General features: G+C 38.4%; 1 protein-coding gene across 1 annotated transcript in view; it reads right to left on the bottom strand.

The window, feature by feature from the left end:
- TACR1 (tachykinin receptor 1) overlaps window positions 1-14,985 on the bottom strand; it is a 171,637-nt gene extending 156,652 nt beyond the window's left edge. The window contains exons 1-2 of the mRNA XM_032880699.1: window positions 14,940-14,985; window positions 8,438-8,569 (exon numbers count right to left, since the gene is read on the bottom strand). The gene's annotated coding sequence lies outside the window, so the exon portion shown is untranslated. The remainder of the gene's footprint in view (window positions 1-8,437; window positions 8,570-14,939) is intronic.
- Between the last annotated feature and the right edge of the window lie 10,456 nt (window positions 14,986-25,441).

The following is a 25,441-nucleotide window of genomic DNA, read 5'->3' as shown; positions in this document are numbered from 1 at the left end:
GATTTGTTGTTGATTCTCCAGTTCTTTAAGGTGTAGAGACAGCTGCTGTGTTCTGGATTTTTCAATTTTTTTGAGGGAGTCTTGGATGGCTATGTATTTCCCCCTTTGGACCGCCTTTGCTGTATCCCATAGATTTTGGACGGAAGTGTCTTCATTCTCATTGGTTTCCATGAATTGTTTCAGTTCTTCTTTGATCTCCTGGTTGATCCAAGCATTCTTAAGCAAGGTGGTCTTTAGCTTCCAGGTGTTTGAGTTCCTTCTGAACTTTTCCTTGTGATTGAGCTCCAGTTTCAAAGCATTGTGATCTGAGAATATGCAGGGAATAATCTCAGTATTTTGGTATCGGTTGAGTCCTGATTTGTGACCCACTATGTGGTCTATTCTTGAGAAGGTTCCATGTGCACTTGAGAAGAATGAGTATTCTGTTGTTTTAGGGTGGAATGTTCTGTATGTATCTATGAGGTCCATCTGGTCCAATGTATCATTCAATGCTCTTGTTTCCTTATTGATTTTCTGCTTTGATGATCTGTCTATTTCTGAGAGAGGCATGTTAAGATCTCCTACTATTAATGTATTCATATCAATATGATTCTTTATCTTGATTAACAGTTTTCTTATGTAATTGGCTGCTCCCATATTGGGGGCATAGATATTTACAATTGTAAGATCATCTTGGTGGATCGTCCCTTTAAGAATGATGTAGTGTCCTTCTGTATCTCTGACTACAGTCTTTAGTTTAAAATCTAATTTATCTGATATGAGAATCACTACCCCAGCCTTCTTTTGAGGCCCATTGGCATGAAAGATGCTTCTCCATCCCTTCACTCTCAGTCTGGGTGTATCTTTAAGTTCAAATTGGGTCTCTTGTAGACAACATATGGACGAGTCCTGTCGTTTTATCCAATCTGCAACCCTGTGCCATTTTATGGGCACATTTAGGCCATTCATATTGAGAGTGATTATTGATAGATACGTTTTTATTGACATCGTGTTACCTTTGAAGTCTTTCTTTCTGTAGATTGTCTCTATATTTCTGTTCAATGCTTTTCTTAGGATTTTTCCTCTTTTATAGAACCCCCCTTAATATTTCCTGCAGTGTTGGCTTGGTGGTTGCATAGTCTTTTAAGCTTTGCCGGTCTTGGAAACTCTTTATCTCTCCATCCATTTTGAATGTCAGTCTTGCTGGATAAAGTATTATTGGCTGCATGTTCTTCTCATTTAGTTCCCTGAGTATATCATGCCAGCCCTTTCTGGCTTGCCAGGTTTCTGTGGACAGGTCTGACGTTATTCTGATGGGCTTTCCTCTGTAAGTAAGGAGCCTCTTTGTCCTAGCGGCTTTCAAGAGATTATACCTACAATTATGATTCCTCAATTTGACTATCAGGTGCCTTGATGTTTTTCTGGAATCTATATCTTGGGTGGAGACCGTTCGGCCTCTAGTACATGAACGCTGGTTCCATTCGCGAGATTGGGAAAATTTTCATGAAGAACTTGTTCCACTATATGTTCTAGACTTCTTTCTTTCTCCTCCCCTTCAGGGATTCCAATAGTTCTGACATTGGAACGTTTCATGGCATCATTTATTTCCCTGATTCTGTTTTCATGGTTTCTAAGTTGTTTGTTCCAGGCTTCCTCTTGATCCTTTCTCTCTGTTTGTCCTCCAGATTGCTAATTCTATCTTCTGTCTCAGTTACCCTAGCTTTGAGAGAATTTAGATTAGATTGGAACTCATTGAGAGCATTGTGAACCTCAGCCCTGGTAGCTTTTAGCTCTGCCCTAACATTGTGAACATCCTGTCTGGTCGCTTTCAGCTCGGCCTTAATCAATTCCATTTGGTCATCCATGGCTTTCTCCAACCTAGCTATTGCCTGGATAATTGTTAGCCTGAATTCTCTTTCCGACATATTGTCTATGTTGATAGCCGTTAGCTCTGTTGCAGAAGGCCTATCCTCTGTATTTTTCTTCTGTTGGGCATTCCTCCTCCTAGTCATTTTGGTGAGAGATGGCTGAACAGATGTAGCTGGTTGTATCGACCGTGGTGCAGTCTGGGTGCACCCTGGAACACTTCTGAGCAATCAGGATTTCCCACCCAAATCAGAGAAAAAAGAAAAGAAAAAGAAAAAAGAGAGAGAGAGAGAGACAGGAAAGAAAGGGAAGATGAAAGAGAAGGTTCAGCCCAAATGGGCCCCAAGGTAAGATTTATGAGGTATACAAACAAAAACAGACAAACAAAAAGACTGATAAAAGTATATAACAAGAGAAAAAAAATTATATATATGCAAATAAAGGAAGAACCTTGTCGAAAAGAACTCCAAGTGTAAGATTTATATACTATCAGGACAAGCACAAAAACACAGAAACACTGGTGGAAGAAAAAGATGGGAGAGTGGTTATAAATTCTCAGTGTGGGCAAGGAAGGTTGTTTTGATTCTTCCTGGATGTATCTTGATATCTTTGTTAAAGGATTCAACTTTCCTAGGGTAAAGGGGCATTAAAAATTGGTTTACCTATAGGGGTAGTATTGATTGGGGAAAGGGGATTACTTTGAAGTTTAACTCTGTATGAATATTAGAAAATAAAAATAAAAAAGGAATAAACTAGACTAAACTAAACTAAAATTTAAAAAAATTCAAAAAATAGAAATGCAAAAGAAAAACACAGGTGTATGTATCAAAAAGTTCAGGTTAGAAGGTTATTATGGAATTTGATGTACTGGACAGCTCACTGTGATGGTAAATAGGTTAAAAAATTATCTATATAAAAAAATGAGCCAGAATAGTGGGAACAAATTAAAAATAAAAGTTGTCCTATGATGTAGTGGTGGTGGTTCTCTTGTAGTCTTTTTTTTTTTTTTTTTCCCTTTCCTGGTTGGTTTTCTGGGGGAGGGGCTTGCCACGTGGGTTTTCAGTCAATGATGTTCCCTGAGTTAAGTCCTCCAGTCCCCCTCAAGGGTGTGGGCTCTAAGGAAACCAGTTTTTTCAGGCTTTTGTTCTCTGGAGTTTTTATGTTTGTTCACCTTTTTGTTTTTTTTCCTCTCGCCTTGACCGCTTTTGATGGTTTTTGTAGGTTTAGAGGAAAGCAAACTGCACCCTGACCTCCCTCTCAGAGAGAAGCCTCAGTCTGTTCTTCTGTGGGTGTTGCAGAGCCCATATAAATCCCCCCTTGGCCGCTGGCAGAGCAGGTTCCGAGTCGCAGTCCCTGGGGATGCAGGATCTTCTGCTTGTACCCAAAACCAAATCAGCGGCGGCTGTTTGGGCAGCTCCAGACCACCAGAGGTTCCAAGCAGTGATCGCACACTGAGATTTTCCCGCTGGCCCGGGCTGGGAGTGCCTGGTTTTCTGGGTCTAAGAGCGCCCGGCTTGCGTGCACCTCTTTCAAGGGAGGCTGTGGGTCGCGCGTGCATCTCAGGCTCTGAGAACGGGGCGCAGGTCCGAAAGCACCAGTCTGGGCCTTCGCGCACTTCTCTCAGGGGAGAGTTTGGGGCGCACGTCTTAGGCTCTGAAATAATGGCGCGTGTCAAAGAGCGCCGCTGGGCCTTTGTACCTCTCTCAGGGGAGGATGAGGGGCGTGCGCATCTCAGGCTCTGTAGCAGGGCTCGCGCGTTCTGCCATCCCCTCACAGGGGCCAGAACCCACGCAATCACGGGCGCGCTGGCGGCTCAGGGACCAAGACCTGGTTTCTCCACCGCACTCTCTCTGGCTCAGCGCCAGGGGAGGCTGTCCTGGGACCAGGGACTTAAGCCCCTGTCCCTGGCCGCCCCTATTCCCACAATTCCCCCCGCCCCGCAATCTTTTGCTCTCTTGGAGTGCTTTCAACCAGTCTCCATTAATGCTGGTCCCCAGATGCAGGGCACTCTCGCTCGTATTAGGGGTATTACTTTCCAACTGGTCATCTCTGGTGGCTCCCTCCCCCTTTTATCTTCTGATATCAGTCCGCCTTTCCCACTCTGCTTTACCTGCCCACTGGTGTCTTCTGCCCCTGTAGATATCCAGGAGAGTATAATTCTGATCTCAGGGTGATCGGAGTTCTTTGGTAGGTAATCAGCTCACTTTAGGGTACAGGTTGAAAAGGCGCCTCCTCCTACTTCCCCGCCATCTTGTCCCCCTCAGTAGAATCTTTTGGGTTTTCTCCATAGAGTATCATGTCATTTGTGAAAAGTAAAAGTTTGACTTCTTCCTTGCTGACTTGGATGTCTTTATTTCTTTTTGCTTTCTGATTGCTGAGGCTAGGACCTCCAATACTATGTTAAATGACAATTGCTGGATAAAGTATTCTTGGCTGCATAATTTCCCCACTCAGCATGTTCAATATAGCATGCTATTCTCTTCTGGCCTGCCAAATTTCTGTGGAGAGATCTGCTCCTAACCTTATTTGTCTTACCTTGAAGGTTAGGGATTTGTTTTCCCTTGCTGCTTTCAGGATTCTTTCCTTAGCTCTGTATTTTGCAAATTTTACTACTATATAACATGATATTGGCCTGTTTTTGTTGATTTTGATGGGAGTTCTCTGTGCCTCCTAGATTAGGATGTTTGTTGCCACCCCCCAATTAGGGAAATTTTCAGCTATAATTTCTTCAAATAGACATTCTGCCCCTTTCCCTTCCTTATTCTTCTGGGACTCCTATAATGCAAATGTTATTATGCTCTGTGGAGTTTCTGAGTTCTCTAAGTATACATTCATGATCCAATATTTTTCTTTCCCTCTTCTTTTCAGGTTCATTGGATTCCTCTGGAATTTCTATCTGTAGAATCACTGGAAGGAATAAAGAGTTTTCATTCTACAAGATTTTGCTTCATATATTTTGATGTGGCTACATTATTAGGTCCATACAGATTTAAGATATTTATATCTATATAGATATATAGATCTATATAGATATAGATAGTCTATATAGATATATAGATATATGTATATGTGTGTGTGTGTATATATATACATATATGTGTGTGTGTGTGTGTGTGTGTGTGTGTATATATGATTTTACCCTTTTATCCTTATGAAATAGACCTCTTCATCTCCAGGAATATTTCTTGCTTTTGAGTCTACTGAAATTGGTGTTGCTACTCCACCTTTATTTTGGTTAGTATTTCCAAAGTATATTTTATTATTTAGTTGCAGAATCTTCATTTCTTTCTTTTATGGTTTCCAGTTCTCTACTAAAATTTTCCATCTTGTTATTTAATTTCTTAAACATGTTACCACAATCTCTTTAATGTCCATGCTTGGTAATTACAGTATCTGGATATCCTGGGAGTTTGTACTGTCTATTTTTCCCTTGGTTTTTGGCCAATTCTTATATTTCTGCATGCTTAATTATTTTCATTGTATGACAGAAAAGGTGTCTGAAAAATTACAGAGATATTTTTGGCCATTAGATGACATTATATTCCCCAGTAGAGGAGTTACTTCTGCTCCTGGCATGTGGTTAGAATGATTTTAATCCAATCAGGGCTCGTGCTGTTATGAAGTGATAGTTTAGTCTTTGTGAGGTCTGGTCTATTCTCAGTTCACCACCACTCCTGGGGTAGTGGGTTTTTTTGGAGTCCACACTGAATCCTTGGACACCTACAAGGACCCTTCCTTCTTTGTGAGCACTGAAGTCCGTCCATTTGTGTGCAAGTGTGTGTACACATGTTGGGATTTCCTTTTTAAAAAATTCTTATTATTTTTTTAGTATAATTGATGTACAATGTTATATTAGTTTCAGATGTACAATATAATGATTTGACAAGTTTATACATTATGTTATGTTCATCACAAGTATAGCCACCCTCTGTTCTGTTATGTCACTATTACTATATCATTGACTGTATTTCTTATACTGTGACTTTTATTTCTAGGACTTACTCATTTCATAATTGGAAGCCTGTATCTCCCACTCCCTTCACCCATTTTTTGTCTTGTCAACCCCATGAAACTATTAACACCTCTATTCAGTTCCTCAGCCTCTTAGACACTGCTTAAGTAAAGGCAAAAGCCTTGAGGAAGAGGGGTCAAAGTAATTGACAGGAGAGGGAGGCAGCTACTAGGCAGTGGGCAATGCCTATTTAACAAGTATGGCAGTGTTTCAATTTTTTAAATTAATAGACTTTATATTTTAGAGATGTTTTAGGTCCTTTATTTAAAAAATGAACAGCATGTACAGAAAGTACCCATACACTCCCTCCTACCACTCCCTCCTACCACCTTAATAGTGCATACCAAATGAATAACTGCCCTGATTTACTGCCAGTCCTCCTGTCTCATGGGAGAGGAGCCCAAAGAAGCTTAAAGTTTTAGGGTCCTGATCTGCTCCCACACTGATGACTCTTGGTTTCTACCTGCCTGTCTGAGGTGACAAGATGTCACTAGTAAGCACACAGGTAAGGGGTATTTTGTTAGTGCATATCTATGAATAGAATTGAACCCCCACTTTACAGCCAAAATTCTATCCTATAGACAAGGTGTCAAACCATGCTGACAGATGCCTGCCTGCAAAACCATCGGCATTTACTCCTTTCATCTTCCTTATATAGTGTTACTGACAATAGTTTAAAAAAAATAAAAAGGAGAGGTTTGTGAGAATCAGCTAATGCCTTCATGGGAGCCTGAACTAAGCAGGACAGCAAAGCATGAAAAGCCCTCAGATTCCTTTTCCTACCAGCCTCCAAAAAGGGAAAACATTTCTGACTTCATTTCCTAACTATTGATCCACTTGGACCTGTTATCTGTGTCAGATATAAAAAGAATTATGTGGTTAGTCCTTAAAATCTATAAAGAGCTTATCAAACTCAACACCCCCCAAAAAAACACATAATCCAGTTAAGAAATGGACAGAAGGCATGAATAGACATTTTTCCAAGGAAGACATCCAGATGGCTAACAGACACATGAGAAGATGCTCAACATTACTCATCATCAGGGAAACACAAATCAAAACCATGATGAGATACCAACTCATACGTGTCAGAATGGCTAAAACTAACCACTCAGGAAGTGTTGGTGAGGATGCAGGGAAAGGGGAACCCTCCTGCACTGTTGGTGGGAATGCAAACTGGTGCAGCCACTGTGTAAAACAGTATGGAGGTTCCTCAGAAAGTTAAAAATACAACTACCCTGCTATCCAGCAATTGCTCTCATAGCTATTTACCCAAAGGATACAAAAATACTGATTTGAAGGAATATATGCACCCCAATGTTTATAGTCGCATTATCAACAATAGCCAAATTAAGGAAAGAGACCAGATGTCCCTCAACTGATGAATGGATAAAGGGAGTGTGTGTGTGTGTGTGTGTGTGTGTGTATGTGTGTGTGTGTGTGTGTAATGGAATATTATTCAGTCATTAAAAAGAATGAAATCTTGCATTTACAATGATGGGGTGGAGCTAGAGTATACTATGCTAAGTGAAATAAGAGTAAAATGAATATCATATGATCTCACTCATACGTGGAATTTAAGAAAGAAACAGATGAACAGATGGGAAGGGGAGAAGGGAGAGAGGGAAATAAACCATAAGGGACTCTTAACTATAGAGAACAAACTGAGGGCTGTTTGTTCTTTTTGTGATGAGCACTGCATGTTGTATGTAAGTGATGAATCTACTTCATCATCTACTTCAGAAACCAATATTACACAAGATATTAACTAAGTAAAATTTAAATTAAAAAATAAAATTAAATTAAAATAAAAAATGAAAAGAACTTTATATATCGAAATATTGCCTCACAAATTTTCTTAGGGTTAAAATTCTATAAAGTCCTTTAATTCTCCCATAGAACTTTACAGAGGCCTTTAACTATCAATCATAGTTGTGACATGGACAGAAGGTAATAGGAGAAATCTTTCCTGGACCAATTCCCACTCTCATCTGGACTACTATATACTTAATGTATTTCATAAAGTCTAGATAAAACTGGAATTGGTCAAGGATAATTTCAAAGAGGTTTCAACCAGGTGATTTGGGACTTTTGCTTGTCTAATGTGCTTTTTTTGTCTTCAAGCAGTTTTTTTTAATCACCATCTTCATTAAGTGTTAAAACGGAGAGGGACTCTCGAATTCTTCAGACACCTTCCTAAATGGATAAAAGCTTTATGAATGAAGGCTATTTTTTCCTTATCTTCAAGACCCATCTGCATCTGGTATATCTACTCCAAAAATAGTACCACAGTGAACTGCTTGCTCCTTATCAAATAATCCAGTACATCTTGTACTACAGGATGCTGTGTAATCATCAATATTAATCACATAATTAAGAGTATGGTATTCCATACATATCCAAATGTTTCTTTTTTCTCACAACCGCAATTGAGAAAGCACATGGTCTGTGGTTTTTGGTAATGATCCAGTTAAATACCAGTTCTTTAATATGGTTCCTCAGATCATTAACTGTCAATAGATCTTCCCTTGAATGCTCAAGTCATTTAGTTTTATGGTCTGCAGGTTGACTTGAACACACCTTGTATCACCTTCTTGCAGAGAAAATTGTCTTGCTACTGCTTCAAGCAATTTGTTTTCGTTTCTCCTTCACATCTCAGAAACTGAAAGGTCATCAAAGTTAAATCTGTCTGAATTCAGATCATGGAATTTTCTAGAACAAAGCAATTTGGGAGTTGTTTTATTTCCTGCTTGCCTCCATGACCTGGTATGAAGACTAATGTGATCAATGAAGAACATAATGAAACACCTCATCTGCCACAATCTTTAAAGGCATTAGTGTTTGCTCTAATCAAGGCTTTTTCTCTCCTACTATTTACATGGAACATGAACATATATAACAGTTGGCTCTATAATCTGTTCATTGAATTTCAACCTCACCTAAGATCGGTAATCATCCTTGGTTCACTCAGTGAATATTTGAGTATCAGACTCTACAATGTATATGGTAAATAAGTATGATCCCTGTCATCAACAAGGGGAGACAGATAGACAAAGAAAATACAGCATGATAAGTGCGACATTAGAGGAAGCATGGAGCATATAAAAAGGGGACCTGGCCCAGAGCTGGCGAGTCAGAGCAGGTGTCATAAGGGGAATGACATCTGAGCTAGCTAGGCCATGCTACAGTAACAAACAACCCCCATTCCCAAGTGGATTAACCCAATAAAATTTTATTTCTTGCTTTTGCAAGAAGAATTTCCTAGGTCAAAACTATTCACATAGCTGCACCAAGTCAGGAGGTTGGGAAAGGTAGTTACCGTGCCCAGAAAGGAGAAATGTGAAATAGAATTTCTGAATGCATAGTATTATCTCTGCCAGAACTGATCCTTCTGGTCACCATATATTCATTGTATTGTTCCTTCCACACACAGAATGTACTCCCCAAGGGAGTTAATTCAGTATCTCATCCACTTAGAGCATCAAATTCAAGAGTCCAGGATCTCTGGATAAATCAGGTATGAATGTGGACTTCATTAGTCTAGTGACATATGATCTAAAAAGAGACGAATATCTGTGTTTCCACCCTACACCCAACATATAATCATAAAATAGGATAGGAGGAACCACAGTGATAACTTTCTCATTTGGAAAGGAGTAGAATGAGAAAAACACAGCCATCACTAGTCCATGGCAACTATGAAATCCTGCTTGGCAGACCTTATGGAGTTCCCTCAACTTAGGTCAGTGGTTCCAACCAGGAGCAATTTTGCAGCAGAGGACACATGGCAAGGTTTGAAGACATTTTTGGTTGTCACAACTGGGAAAGAGATAACTGTCATTTGGTGGGTAGAAGTCAGGGAGGCTGTTAACACCCTAAAATGCATAGGACAGTCATCCACAACAAAAACCTATCTGACCCAAAGGTCAATAGTGGCAATGCTGGGAAACCTGACCTGAGGATAAGGAGGAGTCCTTGGTGAGGCTCTGATCCTATTCGCAGGTTCCCTGTGTCCTGTGGCTCCTAGTCCCTGCCTTCTTAGGTCTTTCTCTGTTTTCTATCTTCCTTTGTGGCTACATCTGAATTGAGAATTGAGGAGTATACCCTCCCTGAGTACTGTACAGTTGTCACTCCTGAGATGGGCACTCAAGTGTCCTTTTATGTCTTGAAAAATCACAATTTCTTTTTTTCCCCCTGCAATTGTTAGTTTCTTGGACAGTTCAGCTCTTTCAAAAACATACCAATTTGATTCTAATCAGGTCCTTATGTCTGTACCTATACCCACAGTTCTTTACAAGACATATCTGCTTTTTTCTTTGCTTTATTATTCCCCAAACTCTCTTAATGGAGACTCTTTTGAACTTCTGTGGAAAGGCTTCACAGTTAATCTGATCTCTGACAAGACTGAATTGTGATCGGCCTTAGCTGTTCAAAGACTTTCTTAACATCATCTATTCCTGTTTGGGGTGTAAAAGAAATTGGATTTTCTAGTTCTCTAAGTCATGAATTTTTGAACTATCTATTCCCTTTCATTTCTGTTTAATTCCTTCCTGATTTCACCTCCTCTTGTAATTCCTTGCCAAACACAGCCAAATAATTTACAACACATATTACTAAGCTTCTTCCTTTCAGTGTTTCCCAGGAGAACCAAAACTCCATTAGTCACAGGAAAAAAAAAATTACTAAGTTTTTTTCCTTTTTATAACATGAATTAAATTTCCTAGCCTTGAATGTTGACTTTCATACCTTTGCCACCCATCTGCTAAGCCAATGTGACATATAGTAGGTTTTATCTGTGGTAGTACCCAACTCCTAGTACCATTTTCTATATTACCCAGAGGATGCCGTAGACCATGTTATGGCAACATTTTCAGAACCTAGCGGGTTAACAAAATACCTCCTGGTTTTTTCCTCACAAGGATCCCCACTCAGAGATCCTGATTCTTCAACTTATGTCTCTGCCTTCTCAAACTGGGGCTCTGAGTTTGCCAGAGAGAAGCCAAGAGACACGAGAACCAGGCAGAAGCTTCAAATGCCTCATGCTGGACATGACACAAATCACTTCTGATCATATTTCATTGGTAAAAGCTGGTAATATGGCTTCATCTGTTAATCACTAGGGCTGAGAAGTGTAATTCCCTGTCTGCCCCAGAAGAAGGAATATGAAATTGGACTTGATGATCACTGAGATTTGTCTCTGCTTTGCTGAGAACTTGAAGGATTGGAAGGAGTCAAATCAGATGAGTGGGGTGGGACATATGGAGTATTCTAAGCAGAGGAGATTGTGTGAAAGTCTGGAGGCCAGAAAGAAAGTGAATCATTTGGGGAATTGACAGAAGTGTCCTGTGGTAGAACTTTTGTGAGGGCAATATGGGATGTAGGAGGCATAAGGGAGTAAAGAAAAACCAGTTAGGGGCTGCCATCACTGAAAGCCTTGTAAACCATATTAAGGGGAAGGACTTGGTTCCATGACAAAGTGATTGTAAGCAAGGGAGTGATAATTTCAGAGATATTTATTAGAAAATCAAAGTCCAGAATGAATTGGAGTGGGTAAGACCTGAGATGTGGTCCACTTAAGACATTCTTGCAGCAGTCCAGGCAAGAGATTACCTGAAGTTGAGTAGTCTCAGAGAGGATGTGTCACACAGATACCTTTGAGAGAGTCATAGGAGGTGGAGTCAACAGGGATTCTTGGTTAATTAGCTATAAACAGGTGGAGAAGTCCAGGATAAAACACAAGATTCTGATCGGACTATGGCATCATTCACTGATGGGGAACAGAGGCAGAAGCCCCAGCACTCAGACACAGATACCCCAGCCTGTCATGTTTCATAGTGGAAACCTGGTCTGATGTTGACTGCTGAAAGACTTGAAAATTATATTAGCCACTTGAGCATCAAGAGGAGGCAAGGCCTTCTTTCAACCTAGCTTTTGTTTCTTTTGTATTTTGTTTTTTCTTGGGTGGAGGGTGCTGGAGAGAAAAAAACCAACCAGGCTGGTTCAATATCAGCTCTCTCCTAACAAGAAGCTGAATGCTCACTAATAACCCTGTGTTAGAATAGCCACTTTGGAAAACAGCTTAGTATTACCTGCAAAAGTTAAATATATACTGTGATGGTTAATTTTATGTGCCAATTTGGCTGGGCCATGGTACCCAGATATGTGGTCAAACATTACTCTGGATGTTTCTGTGAAGCCGTTTTTGGAAGAGATTTCCATTTAAATCAGGGGCATTGAGTAAAGCAGATTGACTTCTATAATGTGGGTAGGCCTCATCCAGTCAGTGGAAGGCCTAAGTGGAATAAAAGATGGATTTCCCCCAGGAAAGAGGGAATTCTGCAGCTAATGGCTTTTGGACTTGAATGAAACATCTGCTTATTTCCTCAGTCTCTAGTCTAGGGGCATGCCTTGCAGATTTTGGACTTGTCAGCCTCCATGGTCATGTGAGCCAGTCCTTTGAAATCTTTCAATAGATAGATGAAAGATAGTCTATCTATATATATTGATTTATATATGTGTATAACTATCCTATTGGTTCTATTTCTCTGGAAAGCCCATATTAATACATATACTAACCATGCAAATTCTACCATAGATAAAGTCAAGCAGATGAGTACCATTCTTGTATACATTTAAGAATGTTAGCAGTAACATTGTTAACAGTTGTTCCAAACTATGACTGCATAAATGTACAATAGTAGGACATATAGACAGATTGTGCGATGGGCATGCAATGGAATAATATACAGTGAATAAATGGAATGAATGAAATCACACACAAAAACATAAAAGAATCTCAACATAATATTTAATGGAAAGAAAGCAAGACACAGAAAACTAGATATAATAAACTCCATCTGTATAAATTTCAAAAACAGAAAATAAGTGAATTATAATTTTAAGGATGCACACTTAAGTGGTAATACTATAAAGTAAATAAAAAGGAAGCAATTTTACTAAAAAATTTGCTACGAGTAGTTTTTTTTGGAGGCTATGAAAAGAAACATATAGGAGACTTCTGAGTCCTGGCAATGTTGTATTTCTTGTCCTGGGTGGCAGTTACATGAGTCTTCACCTATAATTATTTAATTACTATTGATTTATGTTTAAGGTTCTTTTATGTATTTTTCCCCCAATGTAAACAAGTTTTTTTAAAAGAAGCCTACTTATGTTACTTTTCTGAAATACCCTCCAATTCTTTTTCAGAGGGTATTTATCCTGACTGTCAAGAGTAGATTAGTTGTGCCCATCCTCCTCCCTGCTCCTGCTAATAGGGATGGTGCCTGGTCACTCTTATCACCTAAAAGGATTAAAAATCTCAAGGTGACCTCAAATTGCTGGGCCATATTCACTTCAGTTTCTACCACTACAGCCTGAAGCAGAGCTTCTGTGCCTTTAGGCTTTCCCTTCTGCTTCTTTGCTCTTTCTAATTAACACTGACAGTGAGGATCTTAAAAAGGCCTCGGGACTTTAATACAATCTGAGTGTCCACAATCGCAAGTCACTGTTTGGCCTCTGTTGTCACAGGTTCCAAATAGGCCTGCTTTGACCAGTCTCCTAATTACTGGCCTTTCTTCGCTGTTTTTTGTGATTATCACTTTTGATATATCTCCATTTGGTAGGTGGTTTTGCCTACATTTTGGTACAATGTTAAACACCCATGAGTTGTCTTAATAGTCACACAACAAAGGAGGCTCCGTTAATCTTGAGGTTATGTATGACCTCTGGTATAGAAAACATTGACTTTCTATAATTTTTCTTTTTTTCCCCTTCCTCTGGGACCTGCCACTAGGATGCCATTTCAGTAGCGTATTGAAGACACAATTTTAAAATCTCCTTCTGCATGAACTAGGCAATGCAGAGTCCCAAGCATGAATATTTGGTGTACTATTTGCTTCTTCCTCGAATCTCTACTGCTACTCCTTTTGCCTGTCACAGAGGCTCATCCCAAGAGATTCTGCCCAGAGAAATAGAGCTGGACAGGAGATTTGGATCAATCCAAACTTAATTGCTATCATGAGCTTTCATAGGAAAGACTCCACTAAAATATATATATGTATACTCCACTTAAGTAAATAAATACACACACACACACGTGTAACAAATTGGTTTTATGCTGACTTACCTATAGTTTCTAGGACCTCTCTTCACTGACACTTCTTACACCTAAAGGAATTCATGCAAATTTGTGAATTTCTCACTCTGTGCTGGCGATATTTAGCCATAAATATAAAACATAAAGTGTTTGGTCTAAAGCCATAAATAGTGTTTGTGCCCATGAGATTAACTAACTTCAACAAACTGTTCTCTTTCTCAGGTAGGATTGGCCTAACTGTTGGGAATTGGCACATATTTTCAGGCATAACTCTCCCAGTAGTTGGGTAGTCATGATGCAGATACCCTCCTGACAGTTTTCTGGGTAATAATTATTATATTATACTGATGGACATTATTTCAGAGTTCATCAATAACCTTGGGCTAGATCCTCCAAGATATAATCTCTGTTTACAGAGGCTATATTTAAATGCGGGGTTGCATTGACTACAATAAACCTAATAGCAGTGGTTCTTGGCCCCATCCATTATTTAAAGAATCCATTATTAAAAGAACCACTCGCCCCTCCAAACACTCCTCCAATTATTTCTAGAAATTTCCAGAGACTCTTTCATGGGGGCTTATTAACAAGAGCTGTCGGACTGCAGTTCAAGATGGCGACCACACAGGAAGACTCTGAACTCACCTCCTCCACAGTATACAACAAATGATACCTATTAATAGACCAGTTCCTCCTAAAAAGAACTGATGGTTGAACAACCAAAGCCAGAACGGCAAGACAACAGCAAGAGAGAGGGAGACGTGGTAAGAAAGGGACGCTGGGAGAGGGAGCGGCCCTGGGGAGGGGCAGTGCTGAGGAGCCCTTCACAGAGCCGTGGGGCCTTGGGCGCTGGGGGGAAAAATGGCGCGGTTTTCAAGAGCAACTAATATGTAAAAGAGACAACGCTAGAACTCTGGGCAGAGCTCCGAGAAAGCTCTCCAGGTCAGAGGGGTCGGGGGACGCCGCGGTTTGTGTTCCCAATCCTACCTTAAAGTCTGGAGCAGAGCACAGTGGACGCCATGACAGGCACGTCCGGTCATTCCAGGGAGCTTGCCGCCTCGTCGGCCCAGGGTCGGCCAGCGCACACCAGCCCCAGGCGCGCTGGTGCACAGAAACAAAACAAAACAAAACAAAACAAAACAAAACAAAACAAAACCGTGGTCTAAAAGGGCCGAGGAACTGTGGGAATGCTCCTCACCCTCTCGAAGGTCCAGACCCGAATAGGTCTGGCTGTCACAAGGGGCGGGGTCCCACACCACAAGTAGTGTGTCCTGATACCGTAACTGGCAGGTCAGCTCATCACAGAAAGCTCGTCACCTCAGCAGGCCCAGGGTCTGCGGGCCCGCACCAGCGCTAGCCTGGCTGGGACACAGAAAAAAAGCCGTGGTTTGAAAGGGCCGAGAACTGTGGGAACACTCCCCACTCTCTACCACCAAAAGCACAGACCAGAGCAGGGTCTCGATCCTAAGCGGCCAGTTCAGATGCCATAATTTGTGGGTCCTGCTGCCATTACTGGCAGGTCTGGAGGTCACAGGGAGCTTGTGACTTCAGTAAGTCCAGAGTCCTGAAGCCCACACCAGCCCCGTTTGTGCTGGGACACAGGGAGAAAAAAAAAAAAAAAAAAAAAAAGCCACAGTTTAAAAGTACCAAGGAATTGTGGGACCTTTCTCTCCCCTTCTACCTTAAAAGCCTGAACATAATTTAAAAAATAATAATAATAATTGTATTTAAATAAAAAACTAACTAAAAAAATTTTTCAAAGTTTACAGAAGACAAGTAAAACACAAACAAGCCTATAAGACCTAGACCAGAGCGGGTTGTGGCTCATGGTGAGCTTGTGATCTCAATGAGCTCAGGGTGCACAGGCCCATACCCCAGGCCCTGGGGTACTGAGGCACAGAAATCATGCCAGGGTTTTGTGGGATTTTTTTGGTTTTGTTTTTTTGTTTTTAACTATTTAAAATTTTTGTCTTCTTTAGTTTTTTCTTTTTCTTTTTGGTTTTGTTCCTTTTTTCTTTTCCTTTACTTAATTCACTTTATTATTATTATTATTTTCTTTATTCTTTCTGTAAAATACCATTGTTTAAAAGAGTAACGAGCATATATACCTACAGTTCCAACCAATCAGCAAAAATCACCAAGCACACACAGTCTGCATAGGGAACAGCATCACGAAACTACATCTTCACCTTCAGAAGTAGCCATTTCACCTAATCCATAGAAACAAAGACAGAAAGTCAAGCAAAATGGGTAGACAGAGGATGATGCTCCAAAAGAAGAAAAAGAAAAAACCTCAAAAAGGACTAAATGAAGCAGAAATAAGCAGTATGCCTGATAAGTAATTTAAAGTAATGATTGTAAAGATGTTCACAGGATTGGAGAAAAGAATGGAAGAACCCAGTGAGACCTTCAATAAAGAGATAGAAAATATTAAAAAGAACCAATCAAAGTTGAAGAATACAATAATTGAAAGAAAGAAACATGCCAGAGGGAATCAACATTAGATTAGAGGATGCAGAAGAATGTATCAGTAATTTGGAAGATGGGGTAATGGAAAGCACCCAAGCTGAACAGCAAAGAGAAAAAATAATTTTTAAAAAAGAGGATGAGGCATCTGGGTAGCTCAGTTGGTTAATCATCCAGCTTTTGATTTCAGCTCAGGTCATCTCAGGATTGTGAGATTGAGCCACACATTGTGCTCTGCACCGGCGTGGAGCCTGTGTAAGATTCTTTCTCTCTCCCTTTCCCTCTGCACCTCCCTCTCCCTCTTTAAAGTTTTTTTTTTTTTAAATAAAATAAAGATGAGATAGGTTAGGAGATCTCTTAGACAACATCAAGCAAACATTCACATTACAGGGGTCTCAGAAGAAGAAGAGAGAGAAAGTGGTAGAAAACTTATTTGAAGAAATAACTGAAAACTTCCCTAATATAGCTAGGAAAATAGACATCCAAATCCAAGAAACACAGAGTTCCAAACAAGATGAACCTAAGGAGGTACATACCATAGCACATAATAATTAAAATGTCAAAGTTTAAAGATAAAGAGAATCTTAAAAGCAGCAAGAGAGAAACGAAAAGTTACCTTCAAAGGAAAACCTATAAGGTATCAGCTGATTTTTCAGCAGAAACTTTGCAAGCCAGAAGAGAGTGGTATGCTATTTCAGCATTTCAAAATGCTGAAAGGAAAAAAAAAACCTGCAACCAAGAATACTCTACCTAGAAAGGTTATCATTCAGATTTGAAGGAGAGATAGTCTCCAAGACCAAAAAGAAAGAAAGAAAGGTAGGTAGGTAAAATAGTTTATCATCACTAAACAAGCCTTACAAGAAATGCTAAAGGGACTTCTTTAAGTGGAAAAGAAATGGCCATAATTAGACATAATAAAAATATGAATAAAAAGATATAAAATATAACAACATTATACAAAATGGGAACAGAATAAAAAGAGGAAAAAGAAAGGAATTCTCTCTCTCTCTCTGTGTGTGTGGGTGTGTGTGTTTAAAGAATGTGTTTGAATTTAAATGATCATCAAATTAGTAGAATTGCTATTTACTTGGGATGTAACATATGAACTTCATGGTAACCACAAACCCCAAACCTATGTTAGATACACAAAATATAAAGGAAGCCAAACAAAACACCAAAGATACTCATTAATCACAAAGAAAGAGGAAAAGAAGAAGAAAGTAACAAAGAAGAACTACAAAAACAGCCAGAAAACAAATTTTTAAAATGACAATAGGTAATATCGATCAATAATTACTGTAAATGTAACTGGTTCTAATCAAAAGACATAATGTGGAGAAATGGATAAAAAACAAGACCCTACAAGAGTCTCACCTCAGGCCTAAAGAATCATATAGACTGAAAGTGAAGGAATGGAGAAACATTCACCATGCAAGTGAAAGCAAATATATATATATATATATAGAGAGAGAGAGAGAGAGAGAGAAGTAATACTTAGACAAAACAGACTTTAAAACAAAGACTTTGAAATAAGAGACAAAGAATAGCATTGCATAATGATAAAAGGATCATTCCACCAAAAAGATATAATAGTTGTAAATACACATCCAACAGTGGGGTACCTAGGTATATAAAAATATTAACAAACATAAAGAGAGAAATTGATGGTAATTCAATAATAGTAGGACACTTCACTTACACCAATGGATAGATCATCTAAACAGAAAATCAGTAAGAAAACAATGTCTTGCCACATGCAGAAGAATGAAACTGGAACATTTCCTTATACCAAACACAAAAATAGACTCAAAATGAATGAAAGACCTCAATGTGAGACAGGAGACAGGATGAAAGACCTCAATGTGAGACAATGTGAGACATCAAAATCCTAGAGGAAACACAGTCATCAACCTTTGTGACCTTGGCCACAGCAACTTCTTGCCAGACATGTCTCCAAACACAAAGGAAACAAAGGCAAAAATGAACTATTAGGACTTATCAAGATAAAAAGCTTTTGCACAGCAAAGGAAACAGTCGATAAAACCAAAAGACAACTGACAGAATGGGAGAAAATTTTGCAAATGTCTTATCAGATAAAGGGCTAGTATTCAAAATCTATAAAGAACTTGTCAAATTCAACACCCAAAGAACAAATAATCCAATCAAGAAGGGCAGAGGACATGAACAGACGTTTCTCTAAAGAAAACATCCAAGTGGCCAAAAGACACATGAAAGTATGCTCCACATCACTTGGCATCAGGGAAATACAAATCAAAACCATGATGAGCTACCACTTCACACCAGTCAGAATGGCTAAAATTAACAACACAAGAACGAACAGGTGTTGGCAAGGATTCAGGGAAAGGGAAACCCTCTTGCACTGTTGGTGGGAATGCAAGCTGGTGCAGCCACTCTGGAAATCAATATGGAGGTTCCTCAAAAAGTTGAAAATAGAGCCACTCTATGACCCAGCAATTACTTTACTAGGTATTTACCCCAAAGATACAAATGTAGTGATCCGACGGGGCACATGCTCCCCGATGTTTATGGCAGCAATGTCTACATTAGTCAAACTATGGAAAGAGCCCAGATGTCCATCAACCGATAAATGGATAAAGATGTGATATATGTGTATAATGAAATACTACTCAGCCATCAAAAAAATGAAATCTTGCCATTTGCAACATGAATGGAACTAAAGGGTATTACGCTAAGCGAAATAAGTTGATCAGGGAAAGACAATTATCATATGATCTCACTGATATGTGGAATTTAAGAAACAAGGCAGAAGATCATAGGGGAAGAGAGGGAAAAATAAAATGACAAAATCAGAGGGGGAGACAAACCATAAGACACTCTTAATCATAGGAAACAAACTGAGGGTTGCTGAGAAGGAGAGGTAAAGGGGTAACTGGGTGATGGACATTAAGGAGGGCATGTGATGTAGTGAGCACTGGGTATTATATAAGACTGATGAATCACCAAACTCTATCTCTGAAACTAATAATACATTTTATTTTAATTTATTGGGTTTAAATTTTAAAAAAGGAAAAGAAGTCACTAATATCCACAATAGATTATTTTTGGCCAACACCACTTCAAAGTATTTTATTTCATCAAATCAACTTAGGTGACACTAGTGGACTGAAAGAGAAGAAATACCACTGGTTGGGGGGAGGGGATAGGAAGGGAGGTTGTTTTGAATCAGAATATAAATATATTTATGACTATATTTGTAATTAAATATGATTTGTGTGGATCTTGCATAAATACATTTACAAATCTCATATTAAAAAAAAGTGATGATTTTCAAACTCACATCACATGCCCCTTTTGCATGTGATACATTAAGGACAAATTATCATATATGTAGTGTTCCTTCCAAAAATGCAAAAATTCATGAATTTAATAATGAAAAAACATCAGACAAGCCCAAACTGAGGATATTCTACTAAAGAAATGTCATGTAATTCTAAACTGTTCATATCATAAAACAAAAGAAGGACTGAGGAACTGTTACAGATCAGGAGCCCTAAAACACATGACAGTGAAATAAAATGTGTGATTTTGGATCAGATACTGAAGCAGAAAATGTTGCTATAAAGGGCATTACTGGGATACATGGTGCAATTGGGATATTGACTGTGCATTAGGTGATAATATTTTATCAATCTTAAATTTCACAAATACAGTAACTGCATTGTGGTTATGTGAGGATAATATGCTGCTTAAGAAATACATAGTGAATATTAAGGATAAATAGGGAGTGATACAGAAAACTTGCTCTCAGGTGGTTCAGAAAAAATATGTATGCATATATATTCAATTAAAGCAAGAATAAGGCAATTGTGGTAAAATGTTAATAATGGTGGAATCTAGAAAAAGGGTCCATGGGGCTCTTTGTACTGTTCTTGCAATTTTTCTTTTAAGTTTGAAATTATGTTTTTAAAAAGTTAAACTATTGCTTTGTATAAAAAGAAATATATTATTTTATTGTCTTGTACTCTTACTGCTGTGTTTTAATATGACGAAGCTTTCTTAGGTATTATATTAGAAGTGTGTTCTTTTGAGTTTTACTTTTTAATTCTAAGAAACTTCTCTCTGTATGTACTCTCCAATTGCAGGGAAACCTTTATTTATAAAAACGAAGCTAAGAAAAAAAAAAAGAAAAAAAATGAAGCTAAGAATGTATGATAATAAGTAAGTGTCAGTAAAAACAGTGATGTGATCAGGCATCTGGAACTCAGAGCATCCATTGTACAATTCATGATTCAAGAGCATTTCCAGAACTCCAATATCTACTTCCTCTTAGTAGATTGTGGCCTTGATCTCTTGCCTGAAAATGATGCTATTGCGATTTTTGGACTTAGGTTTTTATTTTTTTTAAGATTTTATTTATTTATTTGACAGAGAGAGAGAGATCACACGTAGGCAGAGAGGCAGGCAGAGAGAGAGGGGGGAAACAGGCTCCCTGCTGAGTAGAGAGCCTGATGTGGGGCTCGATCCCAGGACCTTGAGACCAGACCTGGGCCGAAGGCAGGAGTTAACCCACTGAGCCACCCAGGTGCCCCTTGTTGTTTTGTTTTTTTTTTAACCTTTGATTCCCTCTGCTACCTCTGTTTCTCTTGTGTGCCTTGCATTCAAAATATCTCAAAGGAAGATATGATTGGGTTACTTAGTCACCATCTAATATTGAACACTGCAGTTGGGTGGGGTTCTTTCATCAATCCATCTCATAAGCAGTTGTACTCCCTTAGGTAAAGCTTAGGATCCCGATTTGACATACAACAGAAACAACCAAACTGAAGATTCTTAGCAAGGCTAAGCAACTCAGATTGTATTCTGTGTTATAGCAATGTTCTTGGTCCAATGGGCAGTGGTCAATGTATCATGTTTGTAGAACACAAAGAAAATTAAGAACAAAGAAAACACTGTCTTTGAATGGCATATTGGACCAGATGGACATTACAGATATATACAGAAAATTCCATCCAAAAACAACAGAATAAACATTCTTTTCAAGTGAACATGGAATATTCTCCAGTATAGATCAGATATTAGGCCATAAAATAAACCTCAATAAATTTAAGAAAATTGAAATCTTACCATATATCTTTGCAGAACACAACAGTATGTAGCTAGAAATAAATCATAAAAAGAAAATTGGGGAAAAAAAACACAAACATGTGGAGACTAAACAACATAATACTAAACAACAAATGGATTGATAAGGCAACCAAAGATGAAATTTAAAAATACACAGAGACAAATGGAAATGAAAATACGATAGTCCAAAATCTCTGGGATACAGTAAAAGCAGCTCTAAGTGGGAAATATATAAAAACACAGGCCTACTTCAAGAAACAGGAAAAAAATCAAACAATCTAACCTGATATCTAAAGGAACAGTGAAATAAAGAACCAAGCCCAGGGTGAAGAAATGAAATAATAAAGATCAGAGTAAAAATAAGTGATACAGAGACAAAAAAAAAAAAAAATCAATGAAACCAAGAGCCAGTTCTTTGAAATGATCAACAAAATTGACAAACCTTTAGCTAGACTCACCAACAAAAAGAGAAAGGACCTAAATAAATAAATCAGAAATGAGAGAGAAGTAACAACTGACACCACAGAAATACAAAGAATTATAAGGGAATATTATGAAAAATTATATGCCAACAAACTGGACAACCTAGAAGAAATGAATAAATTTCGAGGAACATACAGTCATCCAAAACTGAACCAGGAAGGAATAGAAAATCTTAACAGACTGATTACAAGTAACAAAATTGAATTGGTAATTTAAAATCTATGAAAAAAAAAAGTCTAGGACCAGATGGGTTAACAACTGAACTCTGCCAGACACTTAAAGAAGAGTGAAGACCTATTCTTCTCAAACTGTTCCCAAAAAATAGAAGGAAAGCTTCCAAATACATTCTATGAGGCCTGCGTTACCTTATCAAAACCAGACAAAAATACCACACACACACACACACACACACACACACACACACACAAACAAATACAGGGCAATATTCCTGATGAACTTCAATGCAAAAATCCTTAATAAGATATTAACAAACCTAATCCAACAATACTTAAAAAGATTATTCACCACAATCAGGTGAGATTTATTCCTAGATTGCAAGGATGGTTCAATTATTGCAAATCAATTAGTGACAAAACACATCAAACCACATCAACAAAATGAAGGACAAAAATCTTATGATCATCTCAATTGATTCAGAAAAAGCATTTGACAAGATTCAACATCCATTCATGATAAAAACTCTGAACAAAGTTGGTTTAGAGGGAACAAAGCTCAACGTGATAAAGGCCATATTTTTTTTTAAAAGATTTTATTTATTTATTTGACAGAAATCACAAGTAGGCAGAGAGTCAGGCTGAGAGAGAGGAGGAACCCGCCGATCAGAGAGCCCGAAGTGGGGCTCGATCCCAGGACCCTGGGACCATGACCCGAGCTGAAGGCAGAGGCTTTAACCCACTGAGCCACCCAGGCGCCCCGATAAAGGCCATATTTGAAAAACTCACAGCTAACACCTATTCAATGGGGGAAAACTGAGTATTCTCCCTAAGGTCAAGAATAAGTCAAAAGATGTCCACTCACCACTTTTATTCAACATAGTACTGGAAGTCTAGTCATAGCAATTAGATAACAAAAAGAAATAAAAGCCATCCAAATTGGTAAAGAAGTAGAACTTTCACTACTTGCAGATTACATGATACTATATATAGACAACCCTAAAGACTCCACCAAAAAACTACTAGAACTGATAAATGAATTTAGTAATGTCACAGGATATAAAATCAATATACAGGAAACCATTACATTTCTATACACTAAAAATGGAGTAGCAGAAGGAGAAATTAAGAAAATAATCCCATTTACAATTGTATCGAAAAGAATAAATACCTAGGAATAAACCTAACCAAAGAGGTGATAGACCTGTACTCTGAAAATTATACACTTGATCTTAGCCAAAAGGCCGAGAAGCGATGTACTCTGAAAATTATAAAACACTAATGAAAGCAATTGAAGATGATAAAAATAAATGGAAAAATATTCCATGCTCATGGGTTGGAAGAACAAATATTGTTAAAATGTCCATATCACCCAAGGCAATTTACAGATTGAATGCAACCCCTTTCAAAATACCAACATTTTTCACAAAGCTAGAGCAAATAATACTAAAATTTGTATGGAGCCAAAGAAGATCGAAATAACCAAGCAATGTTTAAAAAAGAAGAACAAAGCTGGAGGTATCACAATTCAGATTTCAAGCTATACTACAAAGCTGTAATAATCAAAACAATGTGGAACTGGCACAAATAGATGCATAGATTGATAGAACAGAATAGACACCCCAGAAATAAACCCATGCTTATACGGTCAATTAAACTATGACAAAGGAGGCAGGAATATACAATGGGGAGAAGATAGTGTTTTCAATAAATGATGCTGGGAAAACTGACAGCAATATGTAAAAGAATGACATTGGACTACTTTCTAACACCATACACAAAAATAAACTCAAAATGGATTAAAGACCATTTTGTGACCTGAATGGTCACAATGTGAGAACTGAAACCATAAAAATTCTAAAAGAGAACACAGGCAGTAATTTCTCTGACATCTGTCACAGGAAAATTTTTCTAGATATGTCTCCAAATATGGTGACAACAAAAGCAAAAATAAACTATTGGAACTACATCAAAATGAAAAGCTTTTGTACAGCAAAAGAAAAGAAAAAGACAACCTATCAAATGGGCAAAGATATCACTGCAAATGATATATCCAATGAAGGGTTAATATCCAAAATATGTAAAGAACTTATACAACTCAATACCAACCAATCTGATTTTAAAATGGGCAGTCATTTTTCCAAAGAAGAAATGCAGATGGCCAGCAGACATATGGAAAGATGCTCACCATCACTAACCATCAGGGAAATGCAAATCAAAACTACAATAAGATATTACCTCACACCTGTCAGAATGGCTAAAATCAACAACAAAAGAAACAACAGGTGTTAGTGAGGATGTAGAAAAAAGGAACACTGTGCACTGTTGGTGGGAATGTAAATTGGTACAGCCACTCTGAAAAACAGCTTGGAGGTTCCTCAAAACATTAAAAGTAGAAATAGAACGTGATCCAATAATTGTGCTATTGGGTATTTACCCAGAGAATATGAAAACACTAACTCAAAAAGATGTATGCACTCCTGTGTTTGTTGCAGCATTATTATAATAGCTAAGACATGGAAACAACCTAAGTCCATCAATAGATGAATGGATAAGGAAAATGTAGTACACACACACACACACACACATACACACACACCACACAGAGAAAATATTACACAGTCATAAAAAGGATGAGATCATTCCATCTGAGACAATATGGGTGGATCTAGAGAGTATGACGCTAAGTGAAATAAGACAGACAAATGGAAGACAAATATGGAAGACAAATGTGGAAGACAAACACCATATTTTATAAGTGGAATCTTAGAAAACTGAATAAATAAACAAAAAGCAAAATCAGAACTATAAATACAGAGAACAAACTGATGGTTGCCAGAAGGGAAGAAAGTGGGGGATTGGGCAAAATGGGTGAAGGGGAGGGGGAAAAAATCTTGTCAGCTACCACATCGTTCTTGCCTTTTCTTAGGTCCTGCTCTAGCTCTCTTTCATGAGCTTGCCATCATCCTTCTGTTTGGACTGCCCACCAGTGAGCAGCCAGCCTCCAGGGTCTCTAACTCCAACAGGCTTCATCGAAGTCAGTATTAGCAGAAGTTGGGGTGTTGTCCATGCCCCTTTTGAATGACTCTTTGTACCTCAGTGCCTTACAGTGTTTCAGTGAAATAGTTCACCCCATTTTGTTTGCAGCTACTCTTCTCTCAGGACACTCACATAAGCCTTCACAGAAGTAATTTCCATTCTTCCCCAAGGATGCCTTCTATTCTGTCATTTACATGCCCCCAGGAGTTCTAAAATCAGCCT

The sequence above is a fragment of the Lontra canadensis genome, unplaced genomic scaffold, assembly GCF_010015895.1.
Source record: "Lontra canadensis isolate GAN:19392208 unplaced genomic scaffold, GSC_riverotter_1.0 scaffold71, whole genome shotgun sequence".
Lineage (NCBI taxonomy): Eukaryota > Metazoa > Chordata > Mammalia > Carnivora > Mustelidae > Lontra > Lontra canadensis.
Note: the sequence above shows the minus strand (reverse complement) of the source record. Positions and strands in the feature narration are given on the sequence as shown.